Here is a 20,877-nt window from a genome sequence, read left to right on the forward strand (position 1 = left end):
GTGGGGCAAATATTTACCCAGCAACAGTTGCTAAGCAAGGAGGAAGGAGGAGGGAGACCAGTAGCTAGAAGGCTTTCCAGACTCCTCCCTCATAAAAGACAAAAAAAAAAAAAAGGGTGAGCCATTATGTTCTCCTCAGCCCTTCACCCCCACCGAGCAGGCTCCTCGCACACATATCTGTGGGGTCACCCCTCCTACTTCCCCCCCACCCCCACCCCAGGCCAACCCAAGCTCATAGCAGGACAGAAGGTTGGGCTAGGGAAAACTTAATCCCCAGGCAACCAGGACTTCCCCCTACCCTGGGACAGCTCTGGGGGCTCAAACCTTGCAAAATTCCTCCTTCCCAATCTGCTGTTCAAGGGGGGGCTGGAGAGGGGGGCAGGTCCAAGAAGTCAGGATACGGTGAGGGAGGGGGTGCTGAAGGACCCAGTCAAGATGTCCAGGGGATGAAGGCTGGAAGAGAGGATGAGGAGACTGAAAGGAAGGGAAGGGGTGACTATGTTAGAGGCTGTGAAAGGGCAGGCGGTGTGGTGGAGGTGGGGGGTGGGGTGGGGGGGTGGCTGATGGACCCAAAGAAGTGAAGTTCTCATGGGTCCTTCCGGTTCTGGCCTCTGGGCAGAGGAGGAGAAGGGACAAAGGAGGGGAGGGTGTGCTCAAGTGGAGCCAGATGTGGCCCATGTGATGTGGGCTGTCGCTGGCATGGGCACAGTGGGGGCAGGATGTTCAACAACTACCAGGAAAAATTAGTCAGAAGCTGGGAGGGGACAGCTAGTCCAGGACCCCCGAGGCAGCAGAGGGAGCTTTGGGGGAGGGTAGAAGGGCTCAGGGCTCCCCCCCACCATCACCCTCAGGATTCCCACCCATTTTCTTGGCTGAGCCTGGGTTCCCACAGGCAGATTGGACATCCTGATGCTTCCCAGGGCAGATGCCGGGAGCTCAGCTCAGAGCCCGGCACACAAGAGGCGTTTTGTTCCTTACCCACCTCCTCAGGATGAGGTCTCTGCTCTGCAGGGCTGCTCCCTGGGGGCCAGGGGGTTCTCCCCCTCAACCACAGGCACTCCGGAAACTGGGGTGCAGAAATGGGAGGGAAGGGCACAAAGAAGAAGCTGCCTTGGCAGAGAAGAGAGTCCTGGAACCTGGCCTCCCTGGTGCTGCCAGAGGTGCTCGAGGGTCGAAGCGTTGGTCAGAGTGGCTGCAGGCCCCATGGGTCCACCCTGAAATGGAGGCAGACAGAGGAGCCATCACTGTGACACAACACCAGAGGCAACGCCGAAGCGCCACCCCAGGAGGGACCTCCCTTAGCCCAGACGCAGCATGAGCCAGCCTGGAGGGAGAAGGGCTAGGGGACCCCAGGAAATAAAGCAGACCTGAAGGGTGGGTCGGGGTGCAGCCCTGGAGAAAGCAACCCCAGGGACCCTTGGAGAGCCAGGTCCAAGCTGGCAACCAACCGAAAGGGGGTTGCTTTCCAAGCTCCCATTGGAAAGTTTGAAAAATACACATGGAAGCATGACTCACTGCCCCCTCCCCACGGCCCCCCTTTCCTGGTTTCTATGCTTTTTCTCCCAAGAGTTAATTCAAATCACATTCTCACAGAAACCAGATTTAATGAGGGAGGGCAGAGAGCAGGCTGAGGAGGCAGAGCGGCCCCACGGGAAGGGTCTAGAAACAGAGATGGTTCCTGGGGCAGAGGGTGCGGTCACCCGTCCGCTGGGGAAACACCTCATGTCGGGGGAGAGTTCAGCTTCCAAACACTTAGGTGGTCACGCGAAGGGAGGAAGCAGAACTCATTCACACACACAACCACCGCCGCCCGAAACTGCAGTGTGGCCACCGCCACACCCAGTGGCCCTGTGTAGCCCAACCCAGAGAGCTTGCCTTCTGGCCTCCTCCTTGGAATCTGTCAGCCAGGGCCAAGCGGCCTGGGGCGGTGGGAGTGGACGCAGAGCTACCTGAACTCACCGCCTTCACTGCTCCTCCCCCCAAAACCCGTGTCCTGGGGCTGGCACGGGGGCAACTCTCTCCCTTCAGGCTGGGGAGGGGGGGTGCTCCAGGCAGGCCTGCCCCAGGGGGGCCTCTGGGCCAGGAATTCCCAGTCTGTGCAGGCAGGTGAGGCCGGGGAAAAGGGGAGCCTGGCACTGGACCAAAGGTGAGGAGCCCTTCCAATCCTGAGAGTCCTTGGAAGAGGCCTCCAACGATTCCCAGATCAGGGGTGATTCCTGAGATTCCATACTTGCCATCCCTCCTTGGATGAATCAGATGAAATTCTTTGTGTCTCCCCAACGCCACCTCAGCCCGACTCTGCTCCTCCTTCCTCAGCCTTACCCACTCCGTCCCCCTTGGCCACTGATGCCCCAAGTCCCGGGGGCCCAGAATCTCTCCATTCTGCTCACTGCCTCCAGCTCCCTGGTCCTGATCACCATCAGCCCCCACGTGAGTGATTGCAGGAACCTCCCGGCCAATCTCCCTGCTTCCACCTTTGCCTCTGCTCCCATCCTTTCTCTTTCCAAAACCACAACCATCTTTCCAAAATGTAAACCTCAACGTGTTTCCACAAGACTGCAAACTAACAGTGTATTCCCCCCCACTGGATCTGGGATGAAGTCCAAGTTCCTTGAGCTGGCGTGTAAAGCCTCCGTGACCCAGGCTCTGCTTGTTCTCCCCAGCCTCACGCTTGCCCTCTGGATTCCAGCAATCCCAGTCTCTCTTGTTTGTCCTAAGCTAACCTTCCTGGACTTGGCACATGCTTTGCCCTCTGACCAACTCTTATTCAACCTCCAGGCTCAGCTAAAAGTGCCACCAAGTCTGGGCTAGGTGTCCTGCTAAACCCGCAACATCCCATCAGGTGAAAGTGACGCTGTGTTGGCCTCTGCCTTCCTCCATTAGGGGAACTCCTTGCGGGTAGAGGCTGGGTGGGTCTAGCCTGCCTTTGTATGCTCAGCACCCGACATTATGCTTTGGGCAGAGAAGTTTCTCTGTTCACATGGGAGCTGAGCTTCTAGTGAGAGAGCAGACCTCCCTCCTAAACCACTTTCCCAAAGCGCTCAATTTCTCCCTCTCCTTGGCCCACACACCCGACTCGTCACCACCTAGATCTGGCCTCGCCTTCCTCCCATGTGCCCCTCACTGGTTCTGGGGGCATCAGAGCTCTACATGTGTCTGCAACTGGGCCTCTCTCCACACCCAGCCGGGAGCAGAGTCCTAACCCCGTAGGAACAGCAGCTACTGTTTAGAGAGCCCTTCTATGCGTCAGGGCTTGTTCTAGGTTCTTTCCATTCATTGGCTCATTTGATACCCAGCAGGAGCTAAAAAAAGATATTGGCCTAAGAACCTGACTTGTCTGATCGTTTAGGACCGATATCTCTGGGAGCTTATAACTCTGTCATCACTGTGCGTAAAAAGAAGTAGGTTAGGTTATGTGCGGGGCCCTAAATAAACGTTTATTGAGGGCAAGAACAATATAATTGCCTACCTTTAGACCAGGTCCCGTCACTAGTGAAACGTTATCTCCTGGCAGCCCTGGGAGGTGAGCAGGGCAAGATCATTATTCTCATTTTATAGAAGAGGACTTGGTCTGAGTGGGGAGGGAACTGCTTCTGGCCACACAGGTGCTAACAGGCTCTCATACAAATGAGAGCACTGGGAGTTTCCACTGTAGCACAGCAAGTCAAGGATCCAGGACGGTCACAGGTGCGGCTCGGATTCGATCCCTGACCCAGGAATTTCCATATGCCACAGGTGTGGCAGAAAAGAAAAAAAAAATCAAATGGGGTCCTGTGTGGCACAGGACAGGGAGCTGCTGTCCAGAGCATGGGTGGGGGTGAGGTTTATTTTTGGGTTCTCAGGGGTCACAGCTGGTGGGGGGGACCCTTTGATATCACACATCCAGTGGTTTCAACCCCCACTGGGCACAAAAATCCCTTGGGGAAAGGGGCTTTCAAAACCACCAGCGCACAAAGTCTTGGATATTTTGATTCAATCATTCATCTAGGGTAGGATCTGGCATTTTTCAGTAAACACTACTTCAGTCTGTCATCTACAGATGAAGGAGCTGAAGTTTAGAGTAGGAATTGCAATAACAGCTAATGCTGAGCCTCACGGGCCAGACACTGTCCCAAATAGTGCAGGTGCATATTCGTCTGATCCTCACCATAACCCTGCGTGGGAGGGACTGTTATTATCAGCTCCATTTTATTTATCGTATTATTTTTTGGTTGCACTTGCAGCATGCAGAAGTTCCCAGGCCAGGGATTGAACCCGAGCCACAGATCAAACCCACATCACGGCAGTGACAATGCTGGGTTCTTAACCCGCTGAGCCACCAGGGAACTCTTCAGCTCCATTTTACAGGTGAGAAAATGAAGCACAATGGCTCCAGAGTCACATAACCAACAAGTGGTGGAACTGGGATTCAGACCACAGAGACCTGGCTTGGAAGCCCACAACCAAAACCCTAAAGTTGCAAAGGAGCCAGTGGGGGAGCGGGGCCCAGCCAGATGCCGCATCTCCTCTGGGGAGAAAAGTCAGAAAGGTGGTGAGAGTGGGTAAACTGAGGTTAGAGAAGCCACTGTCCAGGTGGGAGGCCTGAAAGCTCCTGGCCCTTCCCTCTCAGGGTTGAAAGGGCCTAAATGGTGAGTGGTTGGGCAGTGGGGCAACTTCCCCATGGGGGGGCCCCCCTTCCACCTGCCTGCCCCCCTCCCCTCCTGAAGGGGAACCCTGATCAGCCCCAGCTAAGCCATCACCCTCCCTGTGCTAATTGATGGAGCCTCCTAATTGCTGATCACAAGGAGGCAATTAAGCCCAATTAGGGAGCGAGAGCTAATTAGTGCTCAACTTCCCACAGCCTCTGGGCACCCCCACCCCCCAGTCTGCAGGAACCTGCTGCCCACCTACCCCTACCCCCAGGGAAGAGAATCACTTGTAACGAGCATGTCAAAAGTCAGGGTGCGGCTTCCTTGCTCTCCTAGGGATCAAAGGTCAAGCGCCTCGGCCTATGCCCTACCTCTGCATTCTGGGACAGCTCTGTCTCCAGTCCTACTAGACATGACTTGCCTCCCCTGACAACCAAGAACATCCATGTCACCCCACAATTCTTAAGCATTTGCCCACTAACCCGTCCATCACCCCCACAAGCCCTAGAGGCAGAGTAATCCACATTATCACTGTGGCTCAGAGAGGGTCAGTGATTGGCCTAAGAGCACACAGTCCACTTTGACCTCAGACCTGGTACCCCTGACATACTTTTTTTTTTTTTTTTTTGTCTTTTTGCCTTTTCTTGGGCCACTCCCGCGGCATATGGAGGTTCCAAGGCTAGGGGTCCAATCAGAGCTGTAGCTGCCAGCCTATGCCACAGCCACAGCCACAACCACACCAGATCTGAGCTGCGTCTGCGACCTACACCACAGCTCATAGCAACGCCGGATCCTTAACCCACTGAACAAGGCCAGGGATTGAACCTGCAACCTCATGGTTCCTAGTCGGATTCATTAACCATTGCACCATGCTGGGAACTCCCCCCATGACATACTTATGTGACGTCTTTCTGGTAACCTCCTCTCCATCCCTTCCACTGTAACATGGTAGACAGGTGGGGCATGAGTTGCACACCTTCTTTCCATGAGCTACAGAGCTACATTATGCTAGGTCCTCCCACTGAATCTGCTGTCCTCCTCCTTTTTTTTTTTTTTTTTTTTTTTTTGTCTTTTCTAGTGCTGCACCCCAGGCATATGAAGTATGAAGTTTCCTAGGCTAGGGGTCCATTCGGAGCTGTAGCTGCCGGCCTACACCACAGCCACAGCAACAAGGGATTCAAGCCGAGTCTGTGACCTACACCACAGCTCACGGCAACCCCAGATCCTTAACCCACTGAGCAAGGCCAGGGATCAAACCCACATCCTCCTGGATGCTAGTTGGGTTCGTTAATCCCTGAACCACAATGGGAACTCCTGCTGTCCTCCTTCTGACCGACTCAGATCCAAGAACCCAGCACCAAATTCAAAAAGGTTCTTTCTGGGATCACAGAACTTAGAGCCAGAAGACTGGAGACCTAGTTCTCTTTTCTACTAAATCACTCTGTGACCTTGGGAAAAAATGCCTCGCTTCTCTGTACCTCGGTTTCCTCATCGGCAAAACGGGGCTGGAAGATTTCCAAGGTCCTTCCAACCTCCATCCCTTCTGCTGCTAGAGAAGAGATGGTAATGAGCTAGGCTTCTTTCCTGCACGTCATCAGGGCCTGGGGATGGGACAGGGATACCCCTTTCATACTGAACGTGTGGGGGCCCCACAGCTAAACAAGAATGAAACTGTCCTGATGGCGAATGGAGGAGGCTGGAAATTCCCAGGCTCTAGCAGGGGCTGGGAGTACAGAGGCAGGGGTAAACATGACGATCACACACACACACAGACACACACACACACCCCTGCCACCAGGACCAGGATACAGGGAAAGCAGTGGGGGATGTTGGATGGACCTGCTTCCATAGGCTTGGAGGGCAGTGAGAGGCAGGCTGGCCCACGTTAGGTGGTACATTTTGCCACCCTCCCTCCTATCAGGGTTTAAGATTCACACAGGACAGGGCAGGCAGGAAGGCTCGAGGGGAGGGAGGAGCCCCTTCCCGTCTCCTCCTGGGTCTTAGCCGCACTCTAACGTCCATGTCCCGGTTCTTCTTTTTCTGCTTTCTGGGTCTTCACAAGGATGGCTGGAGTCAGACTAGCCTGAATAGGGTTGTTTTTGTTTTTTTCTTTTTAGGGCGGCACCTGCTGCATATGGAAGTTCCCAGGCTAGGGACCGAATTGGAGCTGCACTTGCCAGCCTACACCACAGCCACAGCAATGCAGGACCTGAGCCGCCATGTCTGTGACCTACACCACAGCTCACAGCAACACCAGAGTCTTAACCCACTGAGCAAGGCCAGGGATCCAACCTGTGTCCTCATGGATTCTAGTCAGGTTCGTTACTGCTGAGCCGTGATGGGAACATCTAGCCTGAGTTTTAATCCTGGCTCTGCCATTCATGTCCTATCCATGTCACCCTTGGCCAGGCTGACAGTTTCCTCTTCTTCTTCTTTTTTTTTTTTTTTTTTTTCTTTTTGTCTTTTTGCCTTTTTCTAGGGCCGTTCCTGAGGCACATGGAGGTTCCCAGGCTAGGGGTCCAGTTGGAGCTGCAGCCACAGGCCCACGCCAGAGACACAGCAACTCGGGATCCGAGCCGAGTCCACAACCCACACCACAGCTCACAGCAACGCCAGATCCCCAACCCACTGAGAAAGGCCAGAGATGGGACCGGCAACCCCGTGGTTCCCAGTCGGGTTTGCCAACCACTGAGCCACAACGGGAACTCCTGACAGTTTCCTCTTCTATAAAATAGGGTAACACTAATTCCAGAGGGCCGCTGTGAGCAGTAAGTGGGATGTGTGTGTACAGTGAGGAGCAGAGGGCTAGCCCCTCGTCAGGGCCCAGTTCCCCTCCCAGGGTTTGTGGTCGGGGGAGCATGTGCTGAGCACTAAGGAGCCACAGGGCATCCGGTCCCCAGCACCCAGTTCTTTCCTGTGGTGAATCACTGTTCACAAGCCCTGGGGACCCAGGAGTCCCCAGCTTGCCACAAACACTACCATTGTCATAGAAACCGGGCCTCCCCTTCCTCTCTCTCTGATTGATTTCACCACATTGTCCCCCACGCTGTGTCTGGTTCCTAGATCTCAGCTTTTGACTCATTGATTGAACTGCTTCTCATTTTACATCCCCACTTAATGGTTTCTGCTCACAGCCCCTCAGCAGGGCCCTTTTTTCCCCAGCCACCTCTCCCCCCTTCCCTGCCAGGTGAGGCTGGGCACCCCCTATAAAAACACCTATCCATGAGACATGAGTGAGTGCCAGCCTAGCTGCCCCTTCAGGCCTCAGGATCCCACCTGTCCCTCCCAGTTCAAACTCCTTAGTGCTGGGTTGTGAAACCAGCAAGGGCAAGGGAGGTGGCCACGGGCAGAGACTGACAGGCACTGGCGCCACCTGCTGGCCCAGGGAGGGGGGCACCAGCCCCACCTTCTCTTTATGGGTGGGCGTGTCCAGGCTAGTCCTGAATGGCGGGAAGGCTCTGGTTCTGCGTCCTCAGCATTCATTCATTCATTCATTCATTCATTCACTTACAGGTATTTACCATCTGTGTGCCCCAAATAGCCCTTGCCCTCCTGGAACAAGCAATTAAATTGCCATGAGTGCCTCACAAACCACAGTTCAGGACGCCAGAGAGTAGAAAACCCAGGCTGTAGTTCCCTGAGGAAGGGGCGACTCAGCTAAGTCCTGAATAATAAGCACCAACATTTATTAACCACTTTCCCTGTATGAGACACTAGGTCAGTCCTTTACATGCCTGTTCCCACTAATCACATAACAATCTCACTAATCACACAACAATGAGGTAATTGCTACCATTGTCTTCGTTTTATGGTGGTGGGGGGGACAAGTTTGGAGACACCAAGTAATTTGCATACAGCTCACAGGTAGTAGGCAGGAGCACCACCTGCCCACCTAGGTTTGGAGGCCATCCACACCTTGGGCTCCCGCTTAAAGAGCTGAGCAGAAAGGGAGGAGAAAGTGCTTCAGGTGGAGGAAACTACAGGCCTGGAGACCACTGGTCCCATGAACAGAGGCGGAGAGATGGGCAAAGGAGACCAAAAAGGAGCACCTAGGGAGGTAGGAGAAAAGCCAAGGAGAAAATAAAGAGTTTGGAGAAGGAGGGAGGGACCCACAGGGTCCGAGGTCAGAGGCCAAATAAGATAAAGTGTGTAATAGACTCAACCCCTCAGTGTAGGGAGGTGGGGCCCAGACACACAGGGAGTGCTGGGTCGTTAGTCCCTCTGCACAGGTCTGATGTCAGGGCTTGGGCCAACCAACAGGCCTTGAGTGGTCTACGCAGGCCGCCTGGGAGAGATACGTAGTTTCCCACCTTGAAGGGCATGGAAGTGCCTCTAGAAAACTGGCAATAAGGGACCCAGGCAGCCTGGATGTAACTAGTCTGGAACTGGATACAACTGGGGAGCGGCCTGACCTTCCTCAGGCTCCTGAGAGGGGGCCTTGAGCAAGGATGTTGGAACTAGAAAGTGCCTTGAAGGCCCTCTGGCCCAAGCCACCCCATCTGTAGTCCTGAGCTGGAGGTAACTTGTTCACACTGAAATCAGCCACAGTGAGAGCATTTATATCATGGCAATTAGCAATCACCGTAAACTAGGGTTCCACCCCACCCCATGCCTGGCCAGTATTAAACATGTGCAAACACATCACTACTCTACCCTCTCCTGCCCCTATTTTATTTTATTTTTTTTCAATTTTTCTTTTTTCTTTTTAGGGCTGCACCTGTGGCATATGGAAGTTCCCAGGCTAGGGGTCAATTTGGAGCTGCAGCTGTAGCCCTACATCACAGCCACGCCAGATCAGAGCCTCATCAGCAATCTTTGCTGCAGCTTGTGGCAGTGCAGGATCCTCAACCCACTGAGCAAGGCCAGGAATCGAACCCTCATCCTCATGGATACTAGTTGGGTTCTTAACCCACTGAGCCACAGCCCCTACTTTATTTCTAATTAATTAATTTATTTTTTAATGATGATTTTTATTATTTATTTTATTATTATTTTTTTGTCTTTTTGCCTTTTTCTAGGGCCGCTCCCACAGCATATAGAGGTTCCCAGGCTAGGGGTCCAATCGGAGCTGTAGCCGCCGGCCTACACCACAGCCACAGCAATGTGGGATCCAAGCTGCAGCTGCAATCCACACCACAGCTCATGGCAATGCCGGATCCCCAATCCACTGAGCAAGGGCAGGGATCGAACCCGCAACCTCATCATTCCTAGTCGGATTCGTTAACCACTGAGCCACGATGGGAACTCTTGATTTTAATTTTTTTCCATTATAGCTGGTTTACTGCCCCTACTTTACACAAGAGGAAACTGAGGCCCAAAGATGAAGAGTGACATCCAGTATCACACAGTAATTTTCTTTCTCTTATTCATTCGATTTCATACTGCACTTAACTTTTCATTGAGTGACTCCTCTCCCAGGCTTTAGGGAGACAGGTCGCTTGTCTTGGGGGAGCTTGAAGTCTGGGGTAGCATAAAGAACATGGACACTGGGAGTTCCCATCATGGCGCAGCAGAAACGAATCCGACTAGGAACCATGAGGACGAAGGTTCAATCCCTGGCCTTGCTCAGTGGGTTAAGGATCCAGCGTTGCCGTGAGCTGTGGTATAGGTCACAGACACGGCTTGGACCCCACGTTGCTGTGGCTGTGGCGTAGGCCAGCACATGTAGCCCGGATTAGACCCCAGCCTGGGAACCTTCATATGCCGTGGGTGTGGCCCTAAAAAAAAAAAGAACATGAACACTGGCTGCGAAGGCACTGTGGGCTAAGTCCTGCCAAAGGGGGAGATACTGGTGCCACAGCAGACTGAGGAGGAACATGGAAGTCCATCAGTACCGGCAGGAAGGCCTCTCAGAAGGCGTGACTCCTGAGCTAGGCTCTGAAGGATGAGTGGGAGAGAGCCATGATGATGTGGGGAGAGAAGGCTGGAGACAGAAGGAAGAGCACCAGCAAAGGCCTGGGGGGAGGACAGGTCCTGGCAGAGCACAAAACCCACATGTGCTTCTTTGCCTTCTCGAGGGCCTACGAGGTTCAAGACTCCTTTTCCCAGCAGTGACGGAGGGGAGGCCTTTACCGGCTTGAAGATCCTTCCTGAACCATCAGTCAGAAGTCATACCGGGGAATTAGCACATCACTGAGTTCCTGCTGTGTATGAGTTCCAGACTGGGGCTGGAGAGAGGAGGAATCCAGTAAAGGTATAAGCCAAGCATCAAGCAAACAGCATCCCCTTGGAGACCAGATGCGGGATGGCTGTGAGGGCCGGGGTGGTGGGGCGGGGAAAGATGCGGCTGGGTGTGGAGGGTGGAAGGTATGATGGAAAAGCAGAGGAAGGAGTTGACTATCTGGTGGGGTGTGGGGGTCAGGGGAAGAGGCCGTTTAAGAGAGAAAGTACGGCCAGCTTCCGAACAGCAAACATTGAGTGCCTACTGTGCACCAGGCACGGGTGCTGGGAATACAGGAGTGGATTAAAGCCAGTCCCTGTCCTCAAGGGACTCTCAGGGTACTGGGGAGACAGAACTGTAAACGGACAGTCATACACTATCGTGTGATGAATGGTAAGGGATCCCCAAAAATGACCTGGGCAGATTTCCCAGGAAAGCAACATGAAATTTGAGTCCTGCAAGATGAACCAGCATGAGCCAGGTAAAGAGTGAGGGAAGAGCAGATGGGACAAGCACAGGCCAAAGCTTGGTGACAGGCAGAACATGATGTGCTCAAAGTCCTGAAAGAGGCCACGTGGCTGTGGCTAGAGTGGAGGCTGAGGGGGGATGGGCAGGAGCAGCGGGACCGCCGGGTAAGGGCCAGAATGTAAAGGACATTCTAAACCGCACTCAGGAGTTTGGTCTTTGATCCAATGACAATGGGGAGCCAATTTAGGGTTTTAAGAAGGAGAGTTTCATGATCAGATTTGTTTTTTTCCTTTTCTTTTTTTTGCTTTTTTTGTCTTTTTAGGGGTGCACCATGTCATATGGAGGTTCCCAGGCTAGGGGTCCAGTCAGAACTGTAGCCACTGGCCTACACCAGAGCCACAGCAACTCGGGACCCGAGCGGCATCTGCAACCTACACAACTCATGGCAACGCCGGATCCTTAACCCACTGAATGAGGCCAGGGATCAAACCTACGTCCTCATGGATGCTAGTCTGGTTCATTAACTGCTGAGCCATGACGGGAACTCCTTTTTTTTCTTTTATGGCCACACCCATGGCATATGGAAGTTCCTGGGCCAGGGAATCAAATCCAAACCACAGCTGCAACTTACACCACAGCTATTGGCAACACCAGATCCTTTAACCCACTCTGCAGGCAGGAGATGGAATCTATGCCTTCACAGTGACCCAAGCCACTGCAGTCAGATTTTCTTTTTTTTCTTGCCTTTTCTAGGGCCGCTCCTACGGCATATGGAGGTTCCCGGGCTAGGGTTCTAATCAGAGCTGTAGCCACCGGCCTACGCCAGAGCCACAGCAACTCGGGATCCGAGCCTGTCTGCAATCTACACCACAGATCATGGCAATGCCGGATCCTTAACCCACTGAGCAAGGCCAGGGATCGAACCCGCCACCTCATGGTTCCTAGTCGGATTTGTTAACCACTGTGCCACGACGGGAACTCCTGCAGTCAGATTCTTAACCCACCATGCCATAGCTGGAACTCCAGATGTGTTTTTTCTCTTAATGATCTCTGGCCACCATGAGGGGAATGGGTTAGAGGGGGCAGGGGAGACCAGTGGAGGAGGGAGCGCAGTTAGAAGCTACAGACAGGTGGGAGAGGATGATGGTGTAGATCGGGAAGGTAGCAGTGGAGGTGGAAAGTTGATGGATTCGGGAAATGTTCTGAGGTGTAGTGAGCAAATAGGCTGATAGACTAGAGGGGAGGAAGTTAGGGAAAAGACAGGAATCAAAGATGGCTCAAGAATTCCCTGTGGCTCAGCAGGTTATATACTTGACTAGCATCCATGAGGATGCAGGTTCGATCCCTGCTCTAACTCAGTGGGTTAAGGATCTGGCATTGCCATGAGCTGTGGTGTAGGTCGCAGATGCAGCTCGGATCTAGAGTTGCTGTGGCTGTAGCTCCAATTCAACCCCTAGCCTGGGAACCTCCATATACTGTGGGTGTGGCCTTAAAAGACAAAAAAAAAAAAAAAAAAAAAAAAAGAAGAAGAAGAAGAAAAAGGAGAAGGAGGAGAAGAAGAAGAGGAAGAAGGAGGAGGCTCCAGATTTCTGACCTGAGCAACAGGATGGAGGGTGATGTCATTTACCGGAAGTGGGGATGGGGGGAATGGGTTTGGACTGTTGTGGCAGAGCCAGGACTAAAACCTCAGGACTCCTAGTTCCAAGCCAGCACCTGTTTTCCTTGCAGGAACTGCTTGCAGAAGGCAGGGAGAATGTGGGACAGAGGACAGGGAACATGGGGATAGAGAAGGGCAGAGCAAAGAGAACAAAATAATAGTAACAATAGCTCACACGATACCAGGCACTTGCTTTATATCTGCCCAGTTAAAACCATACAACAATACTGGTCTTTCTCATTTAACCATCTCACACATTTCCACCCCCATATCCTGCTTTGGTTTTTTTGGGGGGGATGGAGGGAGGCTTTTTGGGCCACGTCTGTGACTTACAAAAGTTTCCGGGCCAGGAGTTCCTGCCATGGCTCCGTGGTTAACGAATCTGACTAGGAACCATGAGGTTGTGGGTTCGATCCCTGGCCTTGCTCAGTGGGTTAAGGATCCGGCATTGCCATGATCTGTGGTGTAGGACACAGACGAAGCTCAGATCCCGCATTGCTGTGGCTGTGGTGTAGGCCGGCAGCTACAGCTCCAATTGGACCCCTAGCCTGGGATCCTCCATATGCCACGGAAGCGGCACTAGAAAAGGCAAAAAGACGAAGAAAAAAAAAAAAAAAAAGAAGTTTCCAGGCCAGGGATGGAACCTGCGCCACAGCAGTGACCTGAGCCCCACCACAGCAGTAACAATGCCAGATCTTTAACCCACAGAACCACCAGGGAACTCCCTGCTTTTTCTTCACAGCAATTACCAATACCAGAAATTACATAATCTGCTTGTTTACTTCTGCCTCTTCTCCTCCACAGAAGATCCGCTCCACGAGCGTAAGGACTTTGTCTTGTTCAGTGATGTATCTCCAGTGCTTAAAACAGTGCCTGACATAGCCAGTGTTCAATATATATTTACTGGATGAAAACTCTTACCTCCTAATTAAGTAGGTTTTATTATTATTCCCCTTCAGACCCAGGTCGGTTGTATTCAAACGCCTGTTTGGTTAGCCTGTCCCCTGAACAGTGTCTGCCAGGGACTCAGGAGGGCAACTGGACATGAACCAGTCTTAATCAGTTGGAAGGGGCTCAGGATGACCTGGGGGAGCTGGTCAGATCATGGGGATATGCAGGTCACAACCCCTGGGGTTTTTGTCATGAGTCAGGAATAGACTGGTAGCTGAGGGGTTTTGGATGCCCCACCAGAAGAGGGCAAGGTGGAAGCTTGAGATGACACCTGAGGAGGCAGGACTGGGCGTGGAGACTTAGCTGGGCAAAGAGGAAACCTCTGGGCCCTAGTGTCCAAGCCAACACCAGAGCCGCTCCCAGCAGCTGGCCTGCAGCGCCACCTCGTGGCCAGAGTTCAAAGAGGCTCTTCCACCTGTCCTCCGCTTCTCAGGGTGCAGGCAAGCTGGCCACCTGCCCAACCAACAAGGCTCCTGGGCACCTCCGGCATCAATCTCCAGTCTCCCCTCCAGTCCTTTCCCCTTGAATGAACCTCACTCATCCTTCAGGGACTCCAGATCCACCTCATCTAGGATGCCTCTCCTGGTCTGGCTTCTCAAATCACTCTCTCCTTGGTCTCCAGACACTCACTGGGTGTCATTGTTTACCTCTGGGGTCCTAGTCTCGGGAGTCAGACAGATCTGGTTTTGAACACGGAGTGTCCATTTACCACCTGTGTAACCAGAGAGAGTTACTTAACCTCTCTGAGCCATAGGTCCCTGTTAAGCAGAGATGGCAATTCCAGGCCCCTTCCAGAGTTTCGAAGAGGATTAAATGGGATCAAGTCTGTAAATGCCAAGAAGAGAGCCTGGCAATAACGAAACTCAGGAAATAGCAAGTCACTTCCCGCCCTTCTCTCTCTAACTTCCTCTTCCCTTTCCTGAAAAAAAGAAGCATAATGGGACAGAAGGCACAAGAGAGTCACAGGACCTGGGTTCTCTGGGCCTCAATCTTCCTCTCTGTAAAACAAAGCCATTAGATAACTGATTAATCTCTTCCTTTATTTATTTATTTATTTGTCTTTTTCTAGGGCTGCATTCATGGCATATGGAGGTTCCCAGGCTAGGGGGTCTAATCAGAGCTATAGCTGCCAGCCTACACCACAACCACAGCAACACCCGATCTGAGCCGCGTCTGTGACCTACACCACAGCTCACAGCAACACCAGATCCTTACCCTACTGAGCAAGGCCAGGGATTGAACTCGCAACCTCATGGATCCTAGTCAGATTCGTTAACCACTGAGCCATGGCAGGAACTCCTAATCTGTTCCTTTATTCATTCAATTTCTAGTCCACCTATGCTATTCTTTCTTTTTTGTTTGTTTGTTTGTTTTTTTTTGTTTGTTTTTTTAGGGCTGTACCCATGGCATATAGAGGTTCCCAGGCTAGGGGCTGAATCAAAGCTACAGATGCCAGCCTACACCACAGACACAGAAATACCAGATCTAAGATGTGTCTGCAACCCGCACTGCAGCCTGCAGCAATGCTGGATCCTTAACCCACTGAGCAAAGCCAGGGATCAAATCCACACCCTCATGGATACCGGTCGGATTCTTAACCTGCTGAGCTACAAGGGGAACTCCACCACCTACCACCTATGATAGTCTGTACAATGAGTATGTCTTTTATATCCATGAATTCACCTGTGCCAGAGACTGTGTCTTATGCTTCCATATTCACAGTTAGCATCTAGCACTGTGCCTGACACAGAGAGGGCGCTGGAAAAATCCCTCCCTCACAACCTCCAAGGGCATGTTTCTGGCCTCGGCCTCCCCCTCCCTGCCCCAAGAGAACACCCAGCTCTGCCTGGTACCAGGTGCCCCCCCACCCCTTGCCTCAGCCCGAAACCAGAGCTGGCGCCACTGGGTGAGGAATCTGGGGACCAACTGTCATAGCTCCGGTATCACCCGCCTCCTGGATGCCTGATCCAGCCCCAAATCCCAGAGGGGCCCTGTCAGCCAGCTGTCCTGGGGGACCCCGGTCTGTCCCAGCCCCTCTGAGCGGCTCTCCCTGGAGAAATCAGAGAGTACAGGGGACCTGGTAGGGGGAGTGCTGGAGTGGCCCCAGGGGAGGAGCAGAGAAGTGTTTGTCTGTCCAGGTCTAAACCTCAGGCTGGGCTTCCAAGCCCTTGGAGATGGAGTCTACAAGAACGGAAGGATCCAGAGTGATCTCCTCTCTCCTCCAATCTCTGTAGCCCTCCGAGTCCCAAAGACTCTGCCTTGTCCTCACATTTTTTTTTTTTTTTTGTCTTTTTGCTATTTCTTTGGGCCTCTTCCATGGCATATGGAGGTTCCCAGGCTAAGGGTCTAATCGGAGCTGTAGCCACCGGCCTATGCCAGAGCCACAGCAACGCAGGATCCGAGCCGCGTCTGCAACCTACACCACAGCTCACGGCAACGCCAGATCGTTAACCCACTGAGCAAGAGCAGGGACCGAACCCGCAACCTCATGGTTCCTAGTCGGATTCGTTAACCACTGCGCCATGACAGGAACTCCTGTCCTCACATTTAATCCTGTTTGGCTATGTTCTCTGTGTCACGGAGGCTAGTTTCTGTGTCTTGCTGAGGCTGGTGATCAGGTCTGATCTTTCTTCTGCGTGTCCTGCAGAGTTTTACCCAGTACATTCTCATTGACTGAAATTCGTGAGTTGAGTGTGTTCCAGCAACAGAGAGAAAACTAGCTGCACCCTCAGCAGGAAGGATGGTCTTTAGATAACAAGCTGGACTTCCCATAAGGGAGGGGTATTAAGAAAAGGAGGAGTTCCTGTCACAGCTCAGCGGAAATTAGCATCTATGAGGACGAAGGTTCGATCCCTGGCCTTGCTCAGTGGGTTAAGGATCTGGTGCTGCCGTGAGCTGGGGTGTAAATTGCAGACACAGCTCAGATCTGGCATTGCTGTGTGCTGTGGCTGCAGCTGCAGCTACAGCTCCGATTTAACCCCTAGCCTAAGAATCTCCATATGCTAAGGGTACAGCCCTAAAAAGACAAAAAGAAAAAGAAAGAAAAGAAAAGAAAAGAAAAGGAAGATCCCCTAAAGCATAGAAGAGGACGTTCAGCTGACAAGGACAGATGGAGAAGACATCCTGAGAGCAGGAGGGAGATGCATGAGATAACTCCCCTAAGGGCCAGCAGGCTTGGTGCGGCAAACTCAGGGATAGTTGCCTGTATCTGCCTCCCTCCCTAGGGGCTCTAAGGATAGAGCAGGGCAGGGGCTCCCATCCCTTGGCACCTGGTACCTAGAGAGTAATGCCCAGGTTTGCTGAAAGGACACAGCTCCAAACACAGATAAGCACAGTCTGGATCACCCATGCCACTCCTGTCCTCCAGCCTCCACTCTCAACTGGGTCACCTTTTCTGCTTGGCAGCCAGACCTGTGGGCACATACAGATACACTTGCACATACAGCCAACACAACAACTCCACCAGGTCCTTTTTCCTCAGGCCTGAAGCTCTGTGTGTGTGTGTGTGTGTGTGTGTGTGTGTGTGTGTGTGTGTGATACATATGCAGCGATGGCCTGCATTCCAGTGCTTGACAGGAATTATTTTTGAATTTCTCTGCTGTTTGTTTGGGATGATCTTATTTCTGCAAGTCTAGATCTGGAACTGACTTCAAGTGACTCAAGGTGCGTCAGGATCTCCCCCAGTGCCTGGCACATCCTAAGACACGAGAGGAAGTAGCTGAATGAATTATAATTAACGAATGGGGAGTTCCCTTTGTGGCTCAGCAGTTAACGATCCCAACTAGTATCCATGAGGACTCAGGTTCGATCCCTGGCCTCGCTCAGAGGGTTAAGGATCCGGCGTTGCCGTGAGCTGTGCTGTAGGTCACAGACACGGCTCAGATCCAGTGTTGCTGCAGCTCCGATTCAACCCCTATCTTGGGAACTTCCATATGTCTCGGATGCAACCCCCAAAAGCAAAAAATAAAATAAAATAAAGATCACAGTCTAGCTAAAGTCAGTTGCCAGGGGAGAGAAACAGGGCCTAAAAACTAACATTGATTGAGCACCTAAAATGCGTCAGGCACTGTGACAGGAAATTGCCCGATTATTTCCATTTGAGAGATGAGGGTGTCGAGGCTCAGCAGTTTGCTCAAGGGGCAGAACTAAAACAAGCAGCCTGTTTGGCTCCGGAGGCCAGCTCCTTCCTCTTACACCATGAAGCTTGGAACACACAGTTATGCTCACCACACCCTTATTGAGCTTCTGCTCGGGGGCAGGGTGGTGTCCTGACCACAGGGAGAGAAGGGTGGGGGACATTGACAAAAATGAGACCCCCTGGTCCTCTCCTCTAAGTCCTGAAAAGGAGAGACAGGTCAGCTACACACATTTCTGGTGATGGGCAGAGAGTGAGGGGTGGGGTAGGGTGGGCACAGCTATCTATTTCCAAGCAAAATTGCTTACAAGTGAGGCCATCGGCCCTAATGGTCATTATTCAAGATTGGGCAGACAAGGGGAGCCAGGAAAAGGAGGACCCCTGGACAGAAACCTAGCTTGGCCAACACAAGTGTCAGTGGAAGAGGGGAGTCTCCCAAACAAAGGAGGCCAGCAGCCTCTGGGAGTGAGAGAAGGACTCATCAAAACCCTTCCCAAGGGAGTTCCTATTGTGGCTCAGCAGTAACGAACCCAACTAGTATCCATGAGGACGCGGGTTCGATCCCTGGACTTGCTCATGGGTTAAGGATCGGGTGTTGCCATGAGCTGTGGTGTAGGTCACAGATGCTGCTCAGACGTGGCAATGTTGTGGCTACGGTGTAGGCCAGCAGCTGTAGCTCCAGTTCAGCCCCTAGCCTGGAACTTCCATATGCCTCAGGTGTGGCCCTAAAAAGCAAAAAAAAAAAAAAAAAAAAAAAACCAATCCTTTCTCAAGAACCTGACTGCTCAAGGTGCCCACCCCGCAGCTCTGGCAGGCCCTGCTGTGAGGGTACACACCTCACACCATCTGCAGGCACACGCCTCTGTATACACACCTATGCCCCAGACCTAAGTGCACTCACAGGTACATCCTGCCCCGCAGGTGCCATGTTCACCTTTGCCTCTCTCACCTTGGATACTTGGAATCAGTGGGACCCTGAGGGTGGACAGGGCCCATGATGCATAAACACTCCCAGGGGGTGGATGCATCCTTGTTGGATCAGTGAGGGGCATCCACCAGGGACTGCCCCTTCCTCTATCCCACCTCTTAGTCTACCCCTTCCCATTGGGCAGCTGTCCCCTCCCCACTCGAGCACACTTGTTTCTGTCTTTTGTTTTCCTCCCTGGCCAAATCCCCAAGGTTTCTTTGGTCATTAACCTCCTGCTTTAATTAGCTTAGTGGGGAGGAAAGTGGAAGCAGGGCAAATTCAGAGGTGGGTGTCTGGGGGGAATCTCATTTCGGTGGGGACAGGCTCAGACCAGCTGGTGACAAAAATGCCTGGCACACAATCCCACGCAACTGTTTGCTATTTCTATTCATGTGAAAAACAGTCACCTGGTCCACAGAGTAGGACTCTTTCTCCAGAGTAGGAGCCCCCTGGCTCCCAGTACACAGTTACCCCAATCAGGTTCCCGGGGCAGAAGGAGAGGGGAACAGCCCACTCCCATAGGGCCTTGTCTCTCCAATTCTTCCTCTCCCACTCTTGCTTAGAGTCGGGAGCGCCCAATCCCACAAGGTTAAGTTAAATCCTTGAGCCAGAAGATACCCCTCCCCAAACCCCGAGCCTTCCAGGCTTTCTCAGTCATGGCTCCCCTGCCCTGGATCTCCTGCTGGGCAAAGAGAATCGAGAGCCCCCCCAGAGTGTGCCAACACCCACCCGCTTCTGAGATCCTTCACCCTGGCTCCCGCCCTTCCACTGGTGTGCAGATTTACTCTTTGTGAGAATCAGTTTAGGGAACTGGGCTTTGCAGCAGCTCAGCCCTCATGGCCTCACAGTGCCTGGTCTGTGAGGTCATCTCCTCTGTTCCTCTGCCTCCAAAGAGGACTTTACCTCACAAACTAGTTCGGATTTTTGGGTTCAAAGGCACTCCAGGAAAGGGCACCCTTCCATGGCTGCTCACCCACACATTCTTATAAAATTCTTTTGGGAAGTTCTTAAAAGTCTGATCTCAAGCCCTCAAGTTGCAGTGCCATCCTTTCTCCTACTGGGAAAGACCCAGGCATAAAGAGAGTGACAAAAGAAATGCCAAAGCTATGGGGTGAGGGGAGAAGAAAAGATTGCTTTACACTCCAACTTCCACAAGCTCCCCTAAAAGTCCCCAGCTGTCCAATTCGTGCCTTAAATACTGATTTTTTACTTTCACCAAATTTCCAGAGTCACAAGGTATTATTCAATGGGAGAAAGATGGGTGAGGCAAAGCAGAATGACGGTTAAGGCTAAAGAACAGATCGCCCCCAAGCTGTATGCACGGCCCAGGTCTGAGGAAGCCCGGGTCTCCATTCCATCGGGTCTCTCTTTCCTCCTCCTGTCGCACCCAAAGCTCCCGGCTCTCCCTAAACTGTTAAGTCACATCACGTCTTTCAGACTTCCCTTGCTTCCCCATTCTCGGTCCCCTACTTCTCTCCTCTCTTTCCACCCCTTCGTCCTCCTCACCTCAACACTCCAGAGCCCTCCCGGTTCCCTCTACAGATCAGAAGGAAGTGAACTAACTCACCTCCCAGTCGGTGCCTCTCAGATCTCCGAGACTGGGGGGCAGGAGGGGATGAGGGAGGATGGCTTGCCGCTTGGGGATGAGGGGACCCCGTCTTTTGCCAGGGGGTCCCACCCTCCAACCCGGCACCCCATCCCGGCTCCCAGAGCGCGCAGGACCAAGCTCTCCCCGCATCGCGGCTGCGGGCTTTGTCTGCTCTGCGGAGAACCTCTCCCCGCGGCCGGGAGCCGGGATATACTCTGGGAGAGCGGGAGGGGGGAGCGGAGAGCTGAGAGGGAGCGCGACAGGGAGGGGGAAGAGGGGAGAGAGCGAGAGAGCGAGAGAAAGCCGCAGTGACCCAGCCGGGA

The 20,877-nt window shown here is 52.8% G+C and overlaps 1 protein-coding gene across 19 annotated transcripts in view; it reads right to left on the reverse strand.

The window, feature by feature from the left end:
- LMNA (lamin A/C) overlaps positions 1-20,741 on the reverse strand; it is a 50,327-nt gene extending 29,586 nt beyond the window's left edge. For 4 of the 19 annotated variants that reach the window (XM_085020165.1, XM_085020154.1, XM_085020167.1 and 1 more), the window contains exons 1-3: positions 20,534-20,741; positions 983-1,214; positions 325-453 (exon numbers count right to left, since the gene is read on the reverse strand). The gene's annotated coding sequence lies outside the window, so the exon portion shown is untranslated. Of the gene's footprint in view, positions 1-324; positions 475-978; positions 1,215-3,469; positions 3,517-20,533 lie in introns of all 19 variants that reach the window. The other 15 variants (XM_085020166.1, XM_085020156.1, XM_085020168.1 and 12 more) reach the window with 7 other exon arrangements.
- Between the last annotated feature and the right edge of the window lie 136 nt (positions 20,742-20,877).

This window comes from Sus scrofa, chromosome 4 (assembly GCF_054392235.1).
Source record: "Sus scrofa isolate SSC_HxYL_T2T_F1_AM1 chromosome 4, Sscrofa_HxYL_maternal_Yorkshire_Landrace_v2.0, whole genome shotgun sequence".
NCBI lineage: Eukaryota > Metazoa > Chordata > Mammalia > Artiodactyla > Suidae > Sus > Sus scrofa.